The sequence below is a fragment of the Meriones unguiculatus genome, chromosome 7 (genome assembly GCF_030254825.1).
Source record: "Meriones unguiculatus strain TT.TT164.6M chromosome 7, Bangor_MerUng_6.1, whole genome shotgun sequence".
NCBI classification, from domain to species: Eukaryota; Metazoa; Chordata; class Mammalia; order Rodentia; family Muridae; genus Meriones; species Meriones unguiculatus.
In genome coordinates, this window is record NC_083355.1 from 65,163,969 (window position 1) to 65,185,228 (window position 21,260).

Here is a 21,260-nt window from a genome sequence, read left to right on the forward strand (position 1 = left end):
AGAGAAAAATCCCAGGTGCTGTAGACACTTGCAGAAACTGCATCATCTCTCAAAGAAAAAGTAAAAGCAGAAAAGTTCCAAATACAAAATATCCAAGAAATTGAGGACGCCATGAAAAGCCAAAAACTAAGAATAATAGGAATATATGAAAAAGAAGATTTGAGGCTCCATGGTCCAGAAAATATTTTCATGAAAATCATAGAAAAAAATTTCCCCAACATTAAGAAAGAGATGTCCATAAACATAAGAGAGACGTATAGAACACCAAGTAGGTAGACCAGAAAAGAAAATCCTCATGGTAAATAATAGTCAAAACACTAAATCTACAGGACATAGAAAAAAAAAATCTTAAAAGCAGCAAGAGAAAAAGGCCAAGAAACATAGAAAGGAAGACCTATCAAACCAGATTTCTCAACAGAAACTATGAAAACCAGAAGGGACTGTGAAAATGTCATGCAGACTCTAAGCGACCACAGACACCAATCCAGACTACTATGCCTAGCAACACTTTCAATCAACATAGATGGAGAAAACAAAAAATTCCAAGACAAAACTAAACTTCAAAAATATCTACACAGCAACTCAGCTCAACAGCACATACTAGAATGAAAACTTCAATCCAATGAAAACAACTGCACCCCAGAAAACACAGGATACAAATAACTTCAGCACCAAAAAAATTAAAAGACAACACTCACTGAAACAAATTAACACCAACTCCACAATAAAAGGAAATAACATTCATTGGTCACTATTATCTATAAACATCAACAGACTCAACTCTCCAATAAAAAGACACAGACTAACAGAATGGTTGCATTAACAGGATCCATTATTCTTTTGCATCCAAGAAAGACACCTCTGCAAGAACGATAAACACTACCTCATAGTAAAGGGCAGGAAAAATATTTTTTCAAGAATATGGACCCAGAAAACAAGCTTGGGGAGCTATGTTAATATCTAAAAAATAGACTTTCAACCAAAATTAATCAAAAAAGATGAGGAGGGGCACTTCTTTCTCATCAAAGGAAAAATCCACCAAGAGGATATCACAGTTCTGAACATCTATGCCCCAAATACAAGAGCACCTACATTTGTAAGTGAAACATTATTAAAGCTTCAATCACACATGGACCCCAACACCTTGAAGTGAGAGACTTCAACACTCCACTCTCACCAGGGGACAGATCATCTAGACAGAAGCTAAATGGAGAAATAATGACATTTACAGAGGTCCTAAATCAAATGGACTTAATAGGTGTCTACATAACTTTTTACCCAAACTCAAAAGAGTATACCTACTTTTCAGCACCTCATGGAACCTTCTCAAAAATTGACCATATAGTTGGTCGCGAAGCCAGCCTCACCAGATACAAGAAGATCAAAATTATCCCTCGCATCCTAGCAGACCACCATGGACTAAAACTAGACCTCAACAACAACAGAAATAATAAAAAGCCTACACACACATGGAAACGCACATGTCCATTCAATGACAGCTTGGTCAGGAAATAAATGAAAAAAAAAATTAGAGACTCCCTAAAATTCACTAAAAATGAAGGGACAACTTACCCAAACTTATGGAAAACAGTGAAAGCAGTGCTAAGAGGAAACTTTATAGCACTAAGTGCCTCCAGAAAGACGTTAGAGATATCTCATATAAGCAACTTAACAGCACATCTAAAAGCCCTAGAAAAAAAAGAAAATATATACCTGAGAGGAGAAGATGGTTATAAGACAATATGTGAATGCTGTGAATTGAACCCAGGTCCTCTAGAAAAGCAGCACATGCTCTTATTCATTGAGCTATCTTTCCAGACCATGAATTATACTTTTTATTACACCAAAGCATGTAGCATTATCTGTTGAGTTTAACAAACACCCACCATGGACACAGTGTCATATTTAGAACTACTGGTAAATCACGTGATGATAATGAATTCTAAACAGACATTGTTTTTCACCTTTTCTAATAATTTATTTCTTTTCCCCCTACCTTACATCTTTAAGATACCTGATTAAAACAGTGACAGATGAAAGGAGAAGAGGTCCTACCCTATCAGTGGACTTGGAAAGGGGCAGGGAGATGAGGGAGTTAAGGTGGGATTGGGAGGGAATGAGGGAGCAGGATACAGCTGGGATACAGAGTTAATTAAAATGTAACTAATAATAAAAGAAAAATAAAACAAAAAATAGCTTTTTAAATAACACTTCCCAAGCATAGGAAGGTACTGCTTTTATAAGACATCACAAAACAGGTATCAATAGAGGAAGGAGACCTCCCTTGGATAAGGAATTTAGATGCATAAAACATACCCTGTGGGTTGTACATGACCTGCAATGCAATGTATACACTGGCTTCATTCAGCACAATAAAATTTTTGATCCCATATAAAACTCTATCAACAATCTTTCTGAATTAATGAAATAATAATAGATTTCAAGATGAAAGAAATGAAATTTTAAAAGCTCACTTGTGCTTTTATTTGTGTGAGGTGTCAGGCACATGCACTCCTGTGGAGGTCAGAAAACAACTTGTGGGAGTTAGTTCTCTCCTTCCACCACATGGGTACTGGGAAATCAAATTCAGATCACTGGGCTTGGTGGTAAGCACCTTTAACCACTGAGTCATCTCATTGGCCTAATAAATGCAGCTTCAGTAGAGGAAAGTGTAACTAAGTTTGTTTAAAATTTTACTCATACTTTGTTTTCTCACAGTCTTTAAGAGACAATATTTCTGTTTTTCAAGCAAATGGTTGTAGAAAACAAGCTGGAGTAGCCATCTTAATATCTAATAAAATAGACTTTCAACCCAAGTTAATCGAAAAAGATAAGGAGGGCCACTATTTTCTCATCAAAGGAAAAATCCACCAAGAGGACATCACAATCTTGAATATCTATGCCCCAAATACAAGAGCACTGACATTCGTAAATGAAACACTATTAAAGCTTAAATAATACATTGATCCTAATACCTTAATAGTGGGAGACTTCAACATTCCACTCTCACCAAGGGACAGATCAACTAGACAGACACCAAATAAGGAAATAAAAGCACTCACAGAATCCCTAAATCAAATGGACCTAATAGACATCTACAGATCATTTCACCCAAACTCAAAAGAGTACACCTTCTTTTCAGCACCGCATGGAACCTTTTCCAAAATAGACCATATAGTGGGTCACAAAGAAAGCCTCAACAGATACAAAAGGATTGAAATAATCCCTTGTATACTATCTGACCACCATGGACTAAAGCTCGACCTCAACAACAACAGAAACAACAAAAAGCCGACACGCACATGGAAACTGAACAACTTACTACTCAATGACAGCTGGGTTAAGGACGAAATAAAGAAATTAAAGACTTCCTAGAATTCAATGAAAAGGAAGGCACAACATACCTAAATTTATGGGACACATTGAAAGCAGTGCTCAGAGGAAAATTTATAGCACTAAGTGCCTGCAAGAAGAAATTCATAACATCACATACAAACAACTTAATGGCCCAACTGAAAACCCTAGAAAAAAAAAGAAGCAGATACACCAAAGAGGAGCAGATGGCTGGAAATAATCAAACTAAGGGCTGAAATCAATCAACTAGAAACAAATAAAACTATCCAAAGAATCAATGAAACAAAAAGCTGCTTCTTTGAGAAAATCAACAAGATAGATAAACCCTTAGCCAAACTAACTAAAAAGCAGAGAGAAACTATCCAGAATAACAAAATCAGAAATGAAAATGGGGACATAACCACAGACACTGAGGAAATCCAAACAATTATTAGGTCATACTACAAAAGCCTATATGCCACAAAATTTGAGAATCTAAATGAAATGGATAATTTTCTTGAAAGATTCCATCTACCAAAACTAAGTCAAGATCAGGTAGAAAGACTGAATAGCCCTATATCTCCCAAGAAAATCAAAGCAGTTATTAACAGTCGCCCCTCCAAAAAAAGCCCTGGACCAGATGGCTTCAGCGCAGAATTCTACAAGAACTTCAAAGAAGTGCTAACTCCAATTCTCCTCAAACTATTCCACAAAATAGAAACAGAAGGAACACTACCAAACTCATTCTATGAAGCCACAGTCACCTTAATACCTAAACCACACAAAGACCCAACAAAAAAAGAGAACTTCAGACCTATCTCTTATGAACATTGACGCAAAAGTACTCAATAAAATATTTGCAAATCAAATCCAAGAACATATCAAAGATATCATCCACCATGACCAAGTAGGCTTCATCCCAGGCATGCAAGGGTGGTTCAACATATGGAAATCCATCAATGTAATCCACTACATAAGCAAACTGAGGAGAAAAACCACATGATCATCTCCATAGATGCCGAAAAAGCATTTGACAAAGTCCAACACCCATTCATGTTTAAAGTCTTGGAGAGATCAGGGATAAAAGGCACATACCTAAAGATAGTAAAGGCAATATACAGCAAGCCTATAGCTAACATCAAACTCAATGGAGAGAAACTTAAATCAATCCCACTGAAATCAGGGACAAGACAAGGCTGTCCATTGTCCCCATATCTCTTCAACATAGTACTTGAAGTCCTAGCCAGAGCAATAAGACAACTAAAGGAGATCAGGGGGATAGAAATCAGAAAGGAAGAGGTCAAAGTGTCACTATTTGCAGATGATATGATAGTATACATGAGTGACCCAAAAATTCAACCAGAGAACTCCTAGAGCTGATAAACACCTTCAGCAAAGTGGAAGGATACAAAATCAACACAAAAAAATCAGAAGCCCTCCTATATACCAAAGACAAAAAGGCTGAGAAAGAAATTAGGGAAACAACACCCTTCACAATAGCCAATAATAGCATAAAGTTCCTTGGTGTGACTCTAACCAAGCAAGTGAAAGACCTGTTTGGGAAAAACTTCAAGTCTCTGAAGAAAGAAATCGAAGAAGATATCAGAAGATGGGAAGATCTCCCGTGCTCATGGATTCGTAGGAGTAACATTGTGAAAATGGCCATCCTGCCAAATGCAATCTACAAATTCAATGCAATTCCCATCAAAATACCAACTCAATTCTTTATAGACCTTGAAAATAAAGATTCTCAGCTTCATATGGAGAAACAAAAGACCCAGAATCTCCAAAACGATTCTGTACAACAACAGATCATCTGGAGGTATCTCCATCCCTGATCTCAAGCTGTACTACAGGGCAACAGTAATAAAAACTGCATGGTATTGGCATAGAAACAGAAAGAAGAATCAATGGAACTGCATAGAAGACCCAGAAATAAATCCACACACTTATAAATACTCAAGATTTGACAAAGAAGCCAAATCCATTCAATGGAAAAAAGACAGCATCTTCAACAAATGGCGCTGGACTAACTGGATGTCTACATGCAGAAAAATGAAAATAGATCCATATTTATTACCCTGCACAAAACTAAAGTCAAAGTGGATCAAGGACCTCAACATAAAACCAGATACCCTAAATCAATTGGAAAAAAAAGTGGGGAACAGCCTAGAACTCATTGGCACAGGAGACAACTTCCTGAACAGAACACCAACAGCACAGGCTCTAAGAGCAACAATCAATAAATGGGACCTCATGAAACTGAAAAGTTTCTGTAAAGCAAAGGATACCATCATCAAAACAAAATGACTGCCTACAGATTGGGAAAGAATCTTCACCAACCCTTTATCTGACAGAGGACTAATATCCAGTATATACAAAGAACTAAAGAAGCTGAAAAGCAGCAATCCAAGTAATCCACTTAAAAAATGGGGAACAGAGCTAAACAGAGAATTCTCGACAGAGGAATATGGAATGGCAGAAAAACATTTAAAGAAATGCTCATCCTCATTAGCCATCAGGGAAATGCAAATCAAAAAGACCCTGAGATATCACCTTACACCCATCAGAATGGCCAAGATGAAAAACTCAAGTGATAACACATGCTGGAGAGGTTGTGGAGAAAGGGGAACCCTCATCCACTGCTGGTGGGAATGTAAACTGGTACAACCACTCTGGAAAGCTATCTGGCGCTTTCTAAGACAATTAGGAATAGTGCTTCCTTAAGACCCAGCTATACCACTGCTAGGTATATACCCAAAGTTCGTTCAATTACACAAAAGGGATACTTGCTCAACCATGTTTATAGCAGCTTTATTTGTAATAGCCAGAACCTGGAAACAACCCAGATGTCCATCAACGGTGGAATGGGTACAGAAATTGTGGTATTTTTATACAATGGAATACTACTCAGCAATCAAAAAGGAGGAAATCATGAAAATTGCAGGCAAATGGTGGGATCTAGAAAAGATCATTCTGAGTGAAATATCCCAGAAGGTGAAAGACAAACATGGGATATACTCACTTATATAGACCTATAAGATATGATAAACATAATGAAATCTATACACCTAAAAAAGATAATCAATTGAGCGGACATGGGGTAAGATGATCAATCCTCGTTTAGAAAGACAGATGGGATGTACATTGAACGTATGACAGGAGTCTACTGAGCGCATCTGAAAGACTCTAACTAGCAGTGTTTTCAAAGCAAAGACTCATGACCAAACCTTTGGCAGAGTACAGGGAATCATAAGAAAGAAGGGGAGTTAGTCTGATGGGGAAAGGATAGGAGCTCCACAAGGACCAAATATATCTGGGCACAGGGTCTTTTCTGAGACTGACATTCAACCAAGGACCATGTATGGATATAACCTAGAACCTCCACTCAGATGTAGCCTGTGGTAGCTCAGGAACCAATTGGTTTCCCAAAGTGAGGGGAACAAGGACTATTTCTAACAGGAACTCAATGACTGGCTCTTTGGCCTCCCCATCCCCGAAGGGAGGAGCAGTCCTGTTAGGCCACAGAGGAGGGCTTTTCAGCCAGTCCTGAAGATACCTGATAAAACAGGATCAGATGAATGGGGAGGAGATACCCCCCTATCAGTGGACTTGGAAAGGGGCAAGGTGGAGATGAGTGAGGGAGGGGGGAGGGGCTGGGAGGGAATGAGGGATGGGGACACGGCTGGGATACAGAGTTAATAAAATGTTACTGATAAAAAAAATTTAAAAAAAATTAAAAAAAAGAGACAATATTTCTCCAATCACAGCTCGTCAACATCACAGGACTCATTTCTCTAGGACTATAGCTAACCCTGACAATTCTTCTAATACACTTGGTGGCACACATCTACAATCCCAGTGCTTGGAAAGCTGAGGCAACAGGATCCTGAGCTTATACCCAGCCAGACTACATAGCAAGACCTTGTTTTTAAAACAAAATTCTTTTTTTGTCTATTTTTATAAGTAATTGTACTCCTTCCTATGTGTTAGTAACACTCCTCTTTTACAGTACTTCATTCTTCCCTCTTCTTACTGACCACTAAAAATAACACTGTGGATACACTTTTTAAAATTCAATGAATTTACACATTAGGGTTTTGGAGTATTCTTAATCAGTGCTTTCTACATAGAAAGATCCTGAGAGAATCTCTTGTGTCTGTGTGGAAACATCACCTGTCAATAAAAAGCTAACGACCTAAAGCTGAGGAAGGAAATAGGTGGTAAGATATTTGGCAGGCAAAAAGGATTCTGAAATAGTGCCAGTTTCAGAACATCCATCTGGCAAGATATGAGGAAGACAGTTGCATGGTACCTGAACAGAGGTAACCAGGCATGTGGCAGAAGGTAGATTAGTGTAAATGTGTTATTTTAAGTTATGAGCTAGTGAGAGAAAAACCTAGCTATATGGCCTGGTTATTGGTAAATGTATATTGTGAGTCTCATGAGTCTTTATTTAGGGAGCTTAGGGTTTGGAGGAAAAACCACTGCCATAAAGAGAAAAGAGGTCAGCATAAAAGTTTAACCAAAAAAACACAGAGCAATATAGCATCCCCAGAACACAGTGATCCAGAGGCAAGTAGCCCTGGACACCACAGCATAACTGAAATTCAAGAAGATGACCAAACATCTATGCTTATGAAGAAGATAATAAAGGAAACAAATAAAATGCACAAAAAACTAAAGGAAGATTAAGTCAAACAGATTATGGCCATCTGTAAGAAATACTGGAAGTTGCAGCCAAACAGTTTGTGACTTTTAGAGAGGAAATACTTAAATCAATGAAGGAAATAAATGAATCAGGGGATTGTTCAAACAAACAGCTAAAGGATTGAAAGAAAAACATTAAAATACAGTCAGACAGGTGAAGGAAATAAAAAAAACGATTCAAGATCTGATGATAGAATTGGAAAAATTAAAGAAAACACAAATGGAGGAAATTGTGGAAAGAAAGAACTTAGGGAAGAAAATAGGAACTAAAGAGGTAAGCATAACCAATAGACTAAAGAGATGGAAGAAAGAATCTCAGGTGTGGAAGATATAATGGAAGAAATAGATATATCCATCAAAGAAAATGTTAAATCTAAAAAATTGCTGATACAGACCTTCCAAGAAATTCAAGACAACATAAAAAGACAAAACCTAAGAATAGGAATAGAGGAAAAAGAATATTCCCTCCTCCAAGACCCCCAAAATATTTTCAATAAAATCATTGAAGTAAATTTTCCCAAATTAAAAGAGTGGCTTATAAGAATACAAGAGGCCTATAGAACACCCAATAAATTAGCCCTGAAAAGAAAATCCTCCCACCACATAATAATCAAAGCAGTATGTATACAGAAGAAAGAAAAAATACTAAAAGCTACAAGGGAAAAAGGCCAAGTAATATATAATGGCAAACCCATCAGAATCACACCTGACTTCTCAACAGAGACTATGAAAGTCTGAAGAGCCTGCATGGATATCATGCAGGGCCTAATAAAACACAGATGTCAACCCAGGTTACTATACCCACCAAAACTCTCAGTCCTCATGGACAAAGAAAACAAGATATTCAATGACAAAAAAAATTCACAAATACCTACACACAAATCCAGAGTTACAGAAGACACTAAAAGGAAAAATACAACCCAAGAAAATTAGCTACTTTCAAGAAAACACAGGAAATAACCTCACTACAGTAAAAAAAAAAAAAAAAAAAAAAAAAAAAAAAAAAAACAAGCACACAAAATTATTGCCAAAGCCAACATCAAAATCACAGGTCAGGTTCTAACAGACACTGCTCATTAATCTCTCAACATCAATGGATTCAATTCTCCAATGAAAAGACACAGACTAACAGAATGGATGCTTGAACAAGACCCAGCAATTTGTTGCATCCAAGAAACCCACCTAAGTCACAAGGGTAGATATTACCTGAGAGTAAAAGGCTGGAAGATAGCTTTCCAAGCAAATGGACCCAAGAAGCATGCCCAAGTAACCATTCTAGTACCTGATGAAATAAACTTTCAACAATATTAGTAAAAAGAGATGGGGAAGTTCATTTCATACCCATCAAGGGAAAATTCCACCAGGAAGACATCACAATCCTAAACATCTATGCCCCAAATAAAATGACACCAACACTTGTAAAAGAAACATTGATGAAACTTAAACCACACATATATCCCCACACATTAACAGTGGGAGACTTCAATACCCTACTCTCAACAAAGGACAGGTCAAATAAACAGAAATTAAACAAAGAAACAGTGTCTCTGACAGAGGTCATGAATCAAATGGACCTAGCACACTTTTACAGAACCTTACACCCAAACACAAAAGAATTTATCTTCTTCTCAGCACCTCATGGAACCTTGTCCAATATAGACCACATAGTTGGTCACAAAGTGAGCCTCAACAAATACAAGAAGATTAAAGTAATCCCTTGTATCCTATCCGATCACCATAGACTAAAGCTGGACCTCAACAACAACAGAAATAGCAAAAAGCATACACACACATGGAAACTGAACAACTTGCTACTAAATGACAGCTGGGTCAGGAAAGAAATAAAAAAGAAACGAAAGTATTCCTAGAATTCAATGAAAATGAAGGCACAACATAACCAAACTTGTGGGGCACAATGAAAGCAATGCTAAGAGGCAAGTTCATAGCACTAAGTGCCTTCAAGAAGAAATTCGAAACATCTCATAAAAGCAACTTATTGGCTCACTTAAACGCCTGAGAAAAAAAAATGCAGACACACCAAAGAGGAGTAGATGGCTTGAAATAAACTCAGGCCTGAAATCAATAAATTAGAAACAAATAAATGAATTCAAAGGATCAATGAATCCAAGAGCTGGTTCTTTGAGAAAATCAACAAGATAGACAAACCCTTATCCAAACTAACTAAAAGGCACAGAGACACTATCCCAATCAACAAAATCAGAAATAAAAATGGGGACATAACCGCAGACACTGAAGAAATCCAAATAATCATTAGGTCTTAATTCAAAAGCCTATATTCCACAACATTCGAAAAATCTAAATGAAATTGACAATTTTCTTGAATAATTCCACATGCCAAAGATGAATCAAGATGAGGTAAATCAATTAAATAGTCCTATATCCCCTAAGGAAATAGAAGCTGTCATTAAAAAACTCCCACCCCCTCCAAAAAAAAATAGCCCATGGCCAAATGGTTTCAGCACAGAATTCTACCAGACCTTCAAAGAAGAGCTAACACCAATACTCTTCAAACTATTTCACAAAACAGAAACCGAAAGAACACTACCAAACTCATTCTATGAAGCCACATTCACCTTCATAACTAAACCTGACAAAAACCCAACAAAAAAAGAGAATTTCAGGCCAATTTCCCTCATGAATATCGATGCAAAAATACTCAACAAAATACATGCAAAATGAGTCCAAGAATGCTTCAAAGATATCACCCATGAAGACCAAGTAGGCGTCAACCCAGGCATGCAGGGGTGGATCAATATATGGAAATCCATCAATGTAATCCACCACATAAACAAACTGAAGGAGAAAAAACACATGATCATCTCTGTAGATGCTGAAAAGGCATTTGAAAAAATCCAACATCCATTCATGTTTAAAGTATTGGAGAGATCAGGGATACAAGGCACATTCCTGAACATAGTAAAGGCGATATATAGTAAGCCTATAGCCAACATCAAACTCAATGGAGAGAAACTTAAATCATTTCTACTGAAATCAGGAACAAGGCAAGGCTGTCTACTCTCTCCATATCTTTTCAACATTGTTCTTGATGTCCTAGCTGGGGCAATAAGACAATTGAAGGATATCAAGCTGTTACAAATTGGAAAGGAAGAAGTCAAAGTATCACTGTTTGCAGGTGATATGATAGTATGTATACCTGAGTGACCCCAAAAATTCTACTAGGGAACTCCTACATCTGATTAACACCTTCAGCAAAGTAGCTGGATATAAAATTAACACAAAAAACTCAGTAGCCCTCCTTTATACAAAAGACAAATGGGCTGAGAAAGAAATCAGGGAATCAACACCCTTCACAATAGCCACAAAGGACATAAAGTGCCATGGTGTGTACCTAATCAAGCAAGTCAAAGATTTATATGAAAAAAATTTCCTGTCTCTGGAGAAAGAATTAGAAGAAGACATCAGAAGATGGAACGATCTCAAATACTTATGGCTTGGCAGGATTAACATATTAAAAATGGTCATCTTACCAAAGCAATTCTCAGATTCAATGCAATTCCCATCAAATTACCAACACAATTCTTTATAGACCTTGAAAGAAAAATTCTCAACTTCATATGGAATACAAAGAAACTGAGAATCTACAGTAAAAGATCTTCAGGAAGTATCTCCATCCCTGATCTCAAGCTGTACTACAGAACAACAATATTAAAAACTACATGGTACTGGCATAGAAACAGATTGGTGGATCAATGGAATCAAATAGAAGACACTGAAATGAATCCACACACTTATGGACATAAAACTAAAAGTAACCAAGCACACAAACACACTACCATAGCCAACGTCAATATCAAAGGATCTAACAGCCACTGTTGATTAATCTCCCTCAACATCAATGAACTCAACTCTCTGATAAAAAGACACAGACTAACAGAATGAATACATAAACAAGATCCAACAATCTGTTGTATACAAGAAACACACAAAGACACAAAGACAGACATTACCTGATAGTAAAGGCCTAGAAGATGGTTTTCCAAGCAAATGGACCCTAGAAGCAAGAAGGATTAGCCATTCTAATATCTAATAAAATAGATTTTCAACCAAAATTAATCAAAACAGATGGGAAAGTTCATTTCATACTAATCAAAGGAAAATTCCACCCAGAAGACATCATAATTCTGAACACCTAGGCCCCAAATATGAGAGTACCCACATTTGTAGGAGACAATAATACACCATACAAAGATACCTACACATTAGTAGTGTGAGACTTCAGCACCCCACTCTCAACAAAAGACAGGTCAACACAACAGAAATTAAGCAACAAAACAATGACTCTGACAGAGTTCGTGAATCAAATGGACCTAATAGATATATACAGAACCATTCACCCAAACACAAAAGAATTTACCTTCTTCTCCGCAACTCATGGAACCCTCTCCAAAACAGACCATATAGTGGGTAACAAATCAAGCCTCAATAGATACAAGAAGATTGAAATAATCCCTTGTATGATACAACAGAAATAGCAAAAAGCCTACACACACATGGGAAACTAAACAAATCGATACTCAATGAATACTAGGTCAGGGGAGAAATAAAGAAATAATTCAAAGACTTCTTTGAATTCAATGAAAATGAAGGCACAGCATGCCTAAACTCATCAGAGTTTAGGATGCAACTTCATATGGAATACAAAGAAACCCAGAATCATTAAAACAATCCTCTATGATAAAAGACCTTCAGGAGGTATCTCCATCCCAGATCTCAAGCTGTACTATAGAGCAACAATTATAAAAACAGCATATTACTGGCATAGAAACAGAATGGTGGGTCAATAGAATCCAACAGAAGACCCAGAATTAAACACTTATGGACACCTGGTTTTTTTACAAAGATGTCAAAAGCATACAATGGAAAAAAAGATAGCATCTTCAACAAATAGTGCTGGACTAACAGGATGTCTACATGTAGAAAAATGCAAATTGATCCATACTTATCACCCTGCATAGAACTGAAATCCAAGTGGATCAAAGACCTCAAAATAAAAAGGTCTCACTAAACCTCTTAGAAAAAAATGTGGGGAAGAGCCTTGAACTCATTGCCACAGGAGACAACTTCCTAAACAGAACACAAACAGCAAAAGGTTCTAAGATCAACAGTTAATAAATGGAACCTCATGAAACTGAAAAGCTTCTATAAGGCAAAGGTTACTGTCATCAGAATGAAAGGAAAGCCTAGGCATTGGAAAAGGATCTTCAGCAACCCTATACCTGACAGATGGCTAATATCCAGAATATATAAAGAACTTAAGAAGTTAAAAAGCAACAAATCAAGTAACCCAATTAAAAGTGGGGTACAGAGCTAAACAGAGAATTCTCAATAGAAGAACACTGAGTGGCAGAGAAACTCTTAAGGAAATGCTCAACATCTTTATTCATAAGGAAAATGCAAATGAGAACAACCCTGAGATTTTACCTTACACCCATCAAAATAGCTAAGAACAAAAACTAAATTGACAACACATGCTGGAGAGGATGTGGAGAAAGGGAAACCCTCCTCCATTGCTGGTAGGAATGTAAACTTGTACAACCACTTTGGAACTCAATCTCATGCTTTCTCAGACAAATAGGAATAAGGCTACCTCAAGACCCATCTGTACCACTCCTAGGCATATATCCAAAAGATGTTCAAGTATACAACAAGGACATTTGCTCAACCATGCTTACAGCAGCTTTATTGGTAATAGCCAGAAGTTGGCAACAGCCCAGATGCCCCTCAGTTGAGGAATGGATACAGAAATTGTGGTACATTTACAGAGTGGATACTACTCAGCAATTAAAAACAAGGAAATCATGAAATTTGCAGGCAAATGGTGGGAACTAGAAAATATTATCCTGAGTGAGGTAACCTAGAAGCAGAAAGACACGCACGGGATATAATCACTTATAAATGGATATTAGACATATAATATAGGATAATCGTGCTAAACTCTGTACACCTAAGGAAGCTAAGCAAGAAGGAAGACCCTGGGTAAGATGCTCAATCTTCATTCAGAAAGAAAAATGAGACAGTCATTGGAAGATGGAGAAAACAGGGTACAGGGCAGGAGCCTATCACAGAGGGCCTCTGAAAGACTTCACCCAGCAGGGTATCAACATTTATGCTGAGATGCATATCCAAACTCTTGGCAGAGTGCAGGGAATCTTAAGAAAGAAGGGGGATACAGAAAGATCTGGAGGGAATAGGAGCTCCACAAATGGAGCAACAGAACCAAAAATTCTGGGGACAGGAGTATTTTCTGAGACAGATACTCCAAACAAGGACCATGCATGCAGATAACTTGGAACCCCTACACAGAAGTAGCCCAAGGCATCTCAGTATCAACAGGATTCCTAATAATAGGACCAGGGACCATCTCTGACATGAACTCATGGGCTGGCTCTTGGATCACCTCAACCTGAGGGGGGAACAGCCTTACCAGGCTACAGAGGAAGACAAAGAAGACCTGATAGACTAAGGTGAGATGGAAGGGAAGGAAGACCTCCCCTATTATTGGACTGGGGAAGGGGCATAGGAGAAGAAGAGGGAGAAAGGGATTAAGAGGAAATGGGAGAGGGGGCTACAGCTAGGATAAAAAGTGAATAAACTGTAATTAATAAAATAAAATAAAAGTATAAAAAATGTTTTAAAACAAATCTTTTTGCTGACAGTGCCCATGCCTCATAGACACCTGTGAGTAAACACCATCTCCTGCTTCACCACACAGAGTATGCACCCAGGCCAATGGCACTGCTTTTAAATGCATGTCCAAGCCTAGCAATCATTGTATATACCAATTCCAGGCTTGGAAGATGGAGGAAAGAAGACTGGAGATTAAGTTACAGTTTGTCCTCAGCTACACAGTGGATGCTAGCCTGGACGACATCAGATACTGTCTTTTAAAATGAAAGAAAGTCTAACTGAATACATAGTCACATCCTGATACATTCAGCTGGCTCAAGAATTCTGGGTGTAAGGACTATGCATGGACATAACCTAGAACCCCTACACAGAAGTAGCCCATGGTAGTTCAGTGTCCAAGTGGGTCACCTAGTAAGGGGAACAGGGACTGTTTCTGACATGAACTCAGTGGCTAGCTCTTTGATCACCTCTCCCTACGCGGGAAACCAACCTTACTAGGCCACAGAGGAAGACAATGAAGCCAGTCCTGATGAGACCTGATAGACTAGGGTCAGAGGGAAGGGGAAGAGGACTTCCCTTATCAGTGGCCTGGAGGAGGGGCATGAAAGGAAAAAAGGGAGAGGGATACAGCTAGGATACTTAATCAATAAATTGTAATTAAAAAAAATTAATTTAAAAAAGAATTCTGGATGGGACTACAAATAAAAATCCATTTTTAATAGATCCTCAATTAATTCTGATGTGCAAGTTTGAAACACTATGAAAAGCCATTTAAAAATACACCTAATTCAATACATGTATGTGTATGTGTGTGTATATATATTTTCAAGAAATATATATTTATATACTTCAAGAAAACTGTTAATATTTTCTTCTTTGAGCATATATTATACTGATGGTAAATGAACAATGATGTGGTTTTTAATTATATGGATTGTCTATCTTGACATCTTCAATTCACTAGATGTTTTCAACTATAATCTCTAATGCGGATTTGTTTAATAATGTAATATCTGAAATCATGAGTTCTTAAAATCACAGTAATCATCCTAAAACTGTGAATATTACTCTACAGCATAACAAAAAGATTTAGGTTTTGTTCTTTGGACAAATGCTAATGTATCTATAATGTTTCAGCTATTATAAGTCATGGATATTAACTTGTGAGAATGTTTCAGGCAACATCCTTCCACATAAACACTGGTATATACTACTGAGCCTGGGTGCACAGCAAGCTGTACCACCTAGGTTTTTGTAAAGGAACTTTTACTAGCTTGATTTAATTGTCATCTCCACCCACTAGCTGGGTGGAGGCACAGGCTCCTGCACGGGCACGCTGCTCAGTAGCAAGACCGGAGAAGAGTATCCTGACGGCATCATGAACTGCTTCAGCGTGGTGCCCTCACCCAGTGTCTGAACCCGTGGTTGAGCACTACAGTGCCACCCTGTCTGTCCACCAGCTGGTGGTAAACACAGACCAGACCTACTGCATCAACGAGGCCCTCTACCACGTCTGCTTCCTCACCCTCAAGCTCACCACATCGACCTACAGGGACCTGAACCACCTTGATTCGGCCAGCATGAGCGGCATCACCACCTGCCCCGCTTCCCAGTCCGGCTCAACGCTGACCTCCACAAGCTGGCCATAGACCTGGTGCCCTTCCCAAGTCTCCATGTCTTCAAGCCTGGCTTTGCCGCTCTCACCAGCAGTGGAAGCCAGCAGTACCGGGCCCTCACTGTGCCTGAACTCACCCAGGATGTCTTCAATGCCAAGAACATGATGGCCACCTGTGACCCTCGCTGAGGCCGGTTCCTCACCGTGGCAGCTGTCTTCCGTGGACAGATATCCATGAAGGAGGTGGACGAGCAGGTGCTCAGTGTGCAGAACAAGAAGAGCAGTTACTTCGTGGAGTGGGTCCCCAACAACGGCTGTCTGTGACACCCCTCCGTGCGGTCTCAAGATGGCAGTCACCTTCACCGGAAACTGCAGTGCCATCCAGGAGCTCTTCAAGAGCATCTCGGAGCAGTTCCTGGCCATGTTCCACCGGAAAGCCTTCCTCTAGTCTTACACGGGCAAGGGCACATGGACGAGATGGAGTTCACCAAAGCCAGGAGCTACATGAATTACCTTGTCCCTGAGTATCAGCAGTACCAGGATGCCACTGGGGAGGAGGAAGAAGATTTTGGGAGAGGAAGCAGAAGGAGAGGCCTAAAGCAGAGCATCCAGAGTCACCTCAGGCTGCTCAGTTCTCTCTGCTTCCTCCCCTGCTCGTTTTTCTCCTTCAGAGTGTCTTCAGCCTCTGTCCTGTTTTTTTTTTTTTTTTTCTTTTTTAATTGCAGGTTTAATGGTGGCTGGCTAATAGTAGGTGATGAATAAATATTTGTTTGTAGAATATCTCTTTTCTCCACTCTGACAAACCTAGATTTCTCCGTTCTGTGCTTTGCCCTCTTATTTCTTCCTGGTACACATTCTTCATTAACTGTCCAGTTAACACTCTCCCACCATCTTCTCTAAGATCCTGAAATCTTTTCCAGACCCTATATAGAACCAGTCCAGCAATAAGAACCCAGACAGTAGCTGCCATCGTAAAAAGCTAAGAAGTGGATGGGAAAGAAGAGTAGAGGGTTAATAGGTAGAGGTCACTAGGAAGAGAAGGGTGGGTTTTCCAGTCAAGGCCATTTAGAGGAGAATCCACTGAGGCTTTCAGTCAATAGGTTCTTGTTTTGTTTTGTTTTTTTCTGCTTCATCTCTCAGACTCATGATAGGAGTTGACAGTACTATCTCCATTGATAGCCTCCCAGCTGTCCAGAGCCAAAGCTGCCATTGGGGCTGTCTTGCCCCTATTGTTCCTCCCTTCTCCAAGAGATGTAGCAAAGTGAGTGGTGGTGGGCAGAGCCTTGGTCTCTGAATGTCCAGAAACTGCCCAGTTCACTTAAACTCTAAACTTGGAAAGGTATACTGCCACCTTTTGTTTGGGAGACCTCCCAGAGGGGAGGTGACATCTTTGCTACTGCCATTTTCCTCCTGCCCTTGGTTTGTCCATACTTTCTACCTTTCTAATTTGTGATGAACTTGCTGCTTTTTTCATATTGAAAAGATGACATTGCCCCAAGAGCCAAAAAATAAATGGGAATTTGGAAAAAAAAAAAAAAAACAACAATAAAGCAAGTTATGGATAAAGGTGAGGAAGAAACAAAAGATATACTACCCCCCCCCACACACACACACACACAAACATCTGAACAATTACTCTGCAAATTTCTAACTACCACTGCCTGGATATAGGTGAATACACTAAATTCGCCCCCAGAAAAGTGCTTTGAATTTGAGGAGAGATAAACAAGAGATTAGGGAATTCAAAGTTGATCTCCAACAGGAAGTGCAATGCCTGCCTAGGAGGCGTCACCTGAGAGCAGGTGGTTCTCTGTGACTTTCACATATTTTATTGTAGCACTCTGCAGTCTTGTCCACCAGGGTCAGAGGAGCCTAGAATGAAGAGCTTCCTGGCTTTTTATCCCCAAACACACTAGAAGATGGAAAAACAGCAGGAACTCCACAAGTCCATAGCAGATCACTGTTCTAGCTTTAGGGCTGTGCCTTCATGTGCACCTCAGGGTCTAAGAATTCTATCTGTGCCTGCTCAGGGGACTTCAGGAAAACGCATGCTGTCATCTTCCATGGAGCAATACCTATAGCATTCTTCATTTTAATTGATTCACTCCACTCAATCAAAAAAAAGAATAATGAGCAGCACATGCCTTTAATCCCAGGGCTCCAGGAGGCAGAGGTGCAAGGATCTCAGTGAGTTCAAGGCCAGCCTGCTGGTCTACAAAGAGAGTCAGGCTACACAGGGAAACCCTGCCTCAAAAACAATCAGACTCTTCGATGAAAAACACTGTATCAAACCCTAATAATTCAAAAATTGGGGGTAAGAATGTCTGCTCTTTATAAGAATAGTGCATTTTCATAAGAAAGATAGACACAATGTGAAAATAAATAGGTCATAATGCTGACTATATGTGGGGACCTATGAAAGGAGGCCATGGAGGTCAGGAAACTTCACTGAGACAGTATTCCCAAGAATAAATGTGTGGAGCTAGTAAGACAGCTCAGCAGGTAAAGGCATTAGCCAACAAACTTGGTGACCTGAATTCAACCTGAGTTTGAACCCTGACACCTATATGATGTAAGGAAAGAACCAGCTCCCAAGAGTTGATCTCTGCATGTGTATACAACTACACACAGAGGCACACAAGATAAACATAAAAACAACAAATGTTTTTAAGAATGAGTGTGTCAGTGGTAAATAGTGGCACTTTCATCTTGGGGTTAACCAATGGCTGTCTAGTTAGACTAAGGCTCACTCAACATACCTACTACCATAGATCTAACCAATTACCCACAGCTGGAGAGGTCATAGGTAAAGAGAAGAGTGTACATCTGCCAGTTTCCTACACTAATACAATTTCTGTTTGATTTTACCCACACAAGTGTAGCTCTGACCAACCTCACCCCTGCCAAAGTAGCTTGTTTTTGCTACATGTGGAGACGATTACAAAGACCCACAAGTGGTCAAAATACAAAGAATAAGTGAATTTGGGATGCACAACTCCAACTGTTACTGACAATTCAACTTCCACACCTAAAGGTCAGGGAATATCACAAAACAGAAGGAGAAAAGATTCTAAGAGCCTGAGGCTCAGGATGCCTCTGGAGAGGGGGGCTCACTCTGGACCAAACAAGGAATATTGAAGAAGCTACCAAAAAATTTAAAATGAGCATACAGACAGTGGGCAGAGGGATTATTAGTAAACTTTTGAAGGCCAGCAGCAAGATAAAGTCCATAAGGGTCAACAAGGCATCTGGGCTGATGTCTCCTGGCATGTCATTGAGAGAAAAACAATAGAGTATAGGGTGACAGTCTGATGAAGGCAGCTAGCCAGAGACCAAATGCAATGGCCTCCTAGGCAGAAGCCACAGAGGACCAGATATCAGTTCAATAGGAATTTTGGTTACTGTCAGGGGAAAGGGGAAGGGAGGGGCATGTGTTTTCAGGCAAACATCAAAGTTCCTGAAAAAACTGCATTGAAAAAAAAATGACCTTGTGAAGAGTTTAAGTTAGCCTGGGTATAGTTCGCCCGGGGATAACTCCATTTTTGAAATAAAGAGCCATCTTGACTGGGAGCTGAATTCAAGTACCAGGAAAAATCACAAAATGTGCACCTGGCAGAAAACAAAATTTACTCTCTTAGCAACAGCCTCCAGGAAATATCACAGAATAAATACTTCATAGAAAATAGAGACAATCTCCCTGGCAATAATCAATGAGAATCGGTTGGGAATCGGGTGGGAAAATTCTCCCCATTGTTTCAGATATAGTTTAGAAGAATAGCCATTGTGCCTCACAGAAGCATATGCTTTAGGCAATTGTGCCTCAGCGAAGGTCATCTCGCTCCCCCCCCAACTTTTACCTAATCCTGTAAAGTCAAGACATGCCCCCCCATGCTGTCATGGAAACCCCCTGCTCACAGACTTTTCCTTTAAAAACTCTGCTCATTCAGAAATCGGGTTCCCAGTTCTCTACTGCTGCATCAGTGAGACTTGGGTCCCGAGTTTGATTACTCTAGTAATAAAGCTCTCTTGCTATTGCATCGAGTAGTCTCTTGGTGGTCTCCGGGGGTCCCATGAACGTGGCATTACACTTTCACAAATGAGTCAATTATTATTTTTTTTATGACAAGGCAGACCTCGAATGGAGGAATAAAATCTTCATTATTCAAAAAGCAAAACAAACTAAAAAGCAGACAAACAAAAAAATTGGATTTCAAAATTCAGACAAACAATTTTCTGGGTGATCCTGGTTTTTATATTTTATTTAACTATCATAAGAAAGACTTAAAAGCTACTATTATCCTCCAATCCTGATAATACTTTTTAAAGATTTATTCTTTACTTTATGTATATGAGTATTCTGACTGCAGGTATGTATGTACAGCACACTTGTGCCTGGTGTGGGCAGATGCCTGAAGAAGGCACAGATCCCCTTGAACTGGAATTACAGTTTTTACTGATGTGTGTACACTGGAAACTGAACACAGGTTGTCTGTAAGAGCAGTAACTATTCATAAGTACAGAATCGTCTCTCCAAGCCTTAGAAATACTCTAAAAAAATGCTTAAGGACAGAAAATGTAGGTCAGTTGGCAAAGTATTTACCTAGTATGTGAAAAGAACTGGGTTCAGTTCCTAGTACTACATAAACCCACTGCAATCACAAACACACACACACTCAAACACACATGCACACACACAGAGGCAAACACACCATCATTTCAGAGGTAGAGGCAACTGGATCACAAATTCATAGTTATGCTAGGCTACACAGTGGACTGAGGCCATCTCAAACTACTTGAGACATTGTCTTTAGAAAAAAGTTCTGGGGGGCAGAGATATGGTCAGCAGTTGAGAGCACTTGCTGCTCCTGCAGAGGACCTGGATTCAGTTCCCAGAACTGCACACAGGATGGCTCACAGTTGCCTGTGATTTCAA

At 39.2% G+C, this 21,260-nt stretch overlaps 1 pseudogene; it reads left to right on the forward strand.

Annotated features, from left to right (window-relative positions):
* The window catches only part of LOC110543272 (tubulin beta chain-like), a 41,824-nt pseudogene extending 24,752 nt beyond the window's left edge, over positions 1–17,072 (forward strand).
* The last annotated feature ends 4,188 nt before the right edge of the window (positions 17,073–21,260 follow it).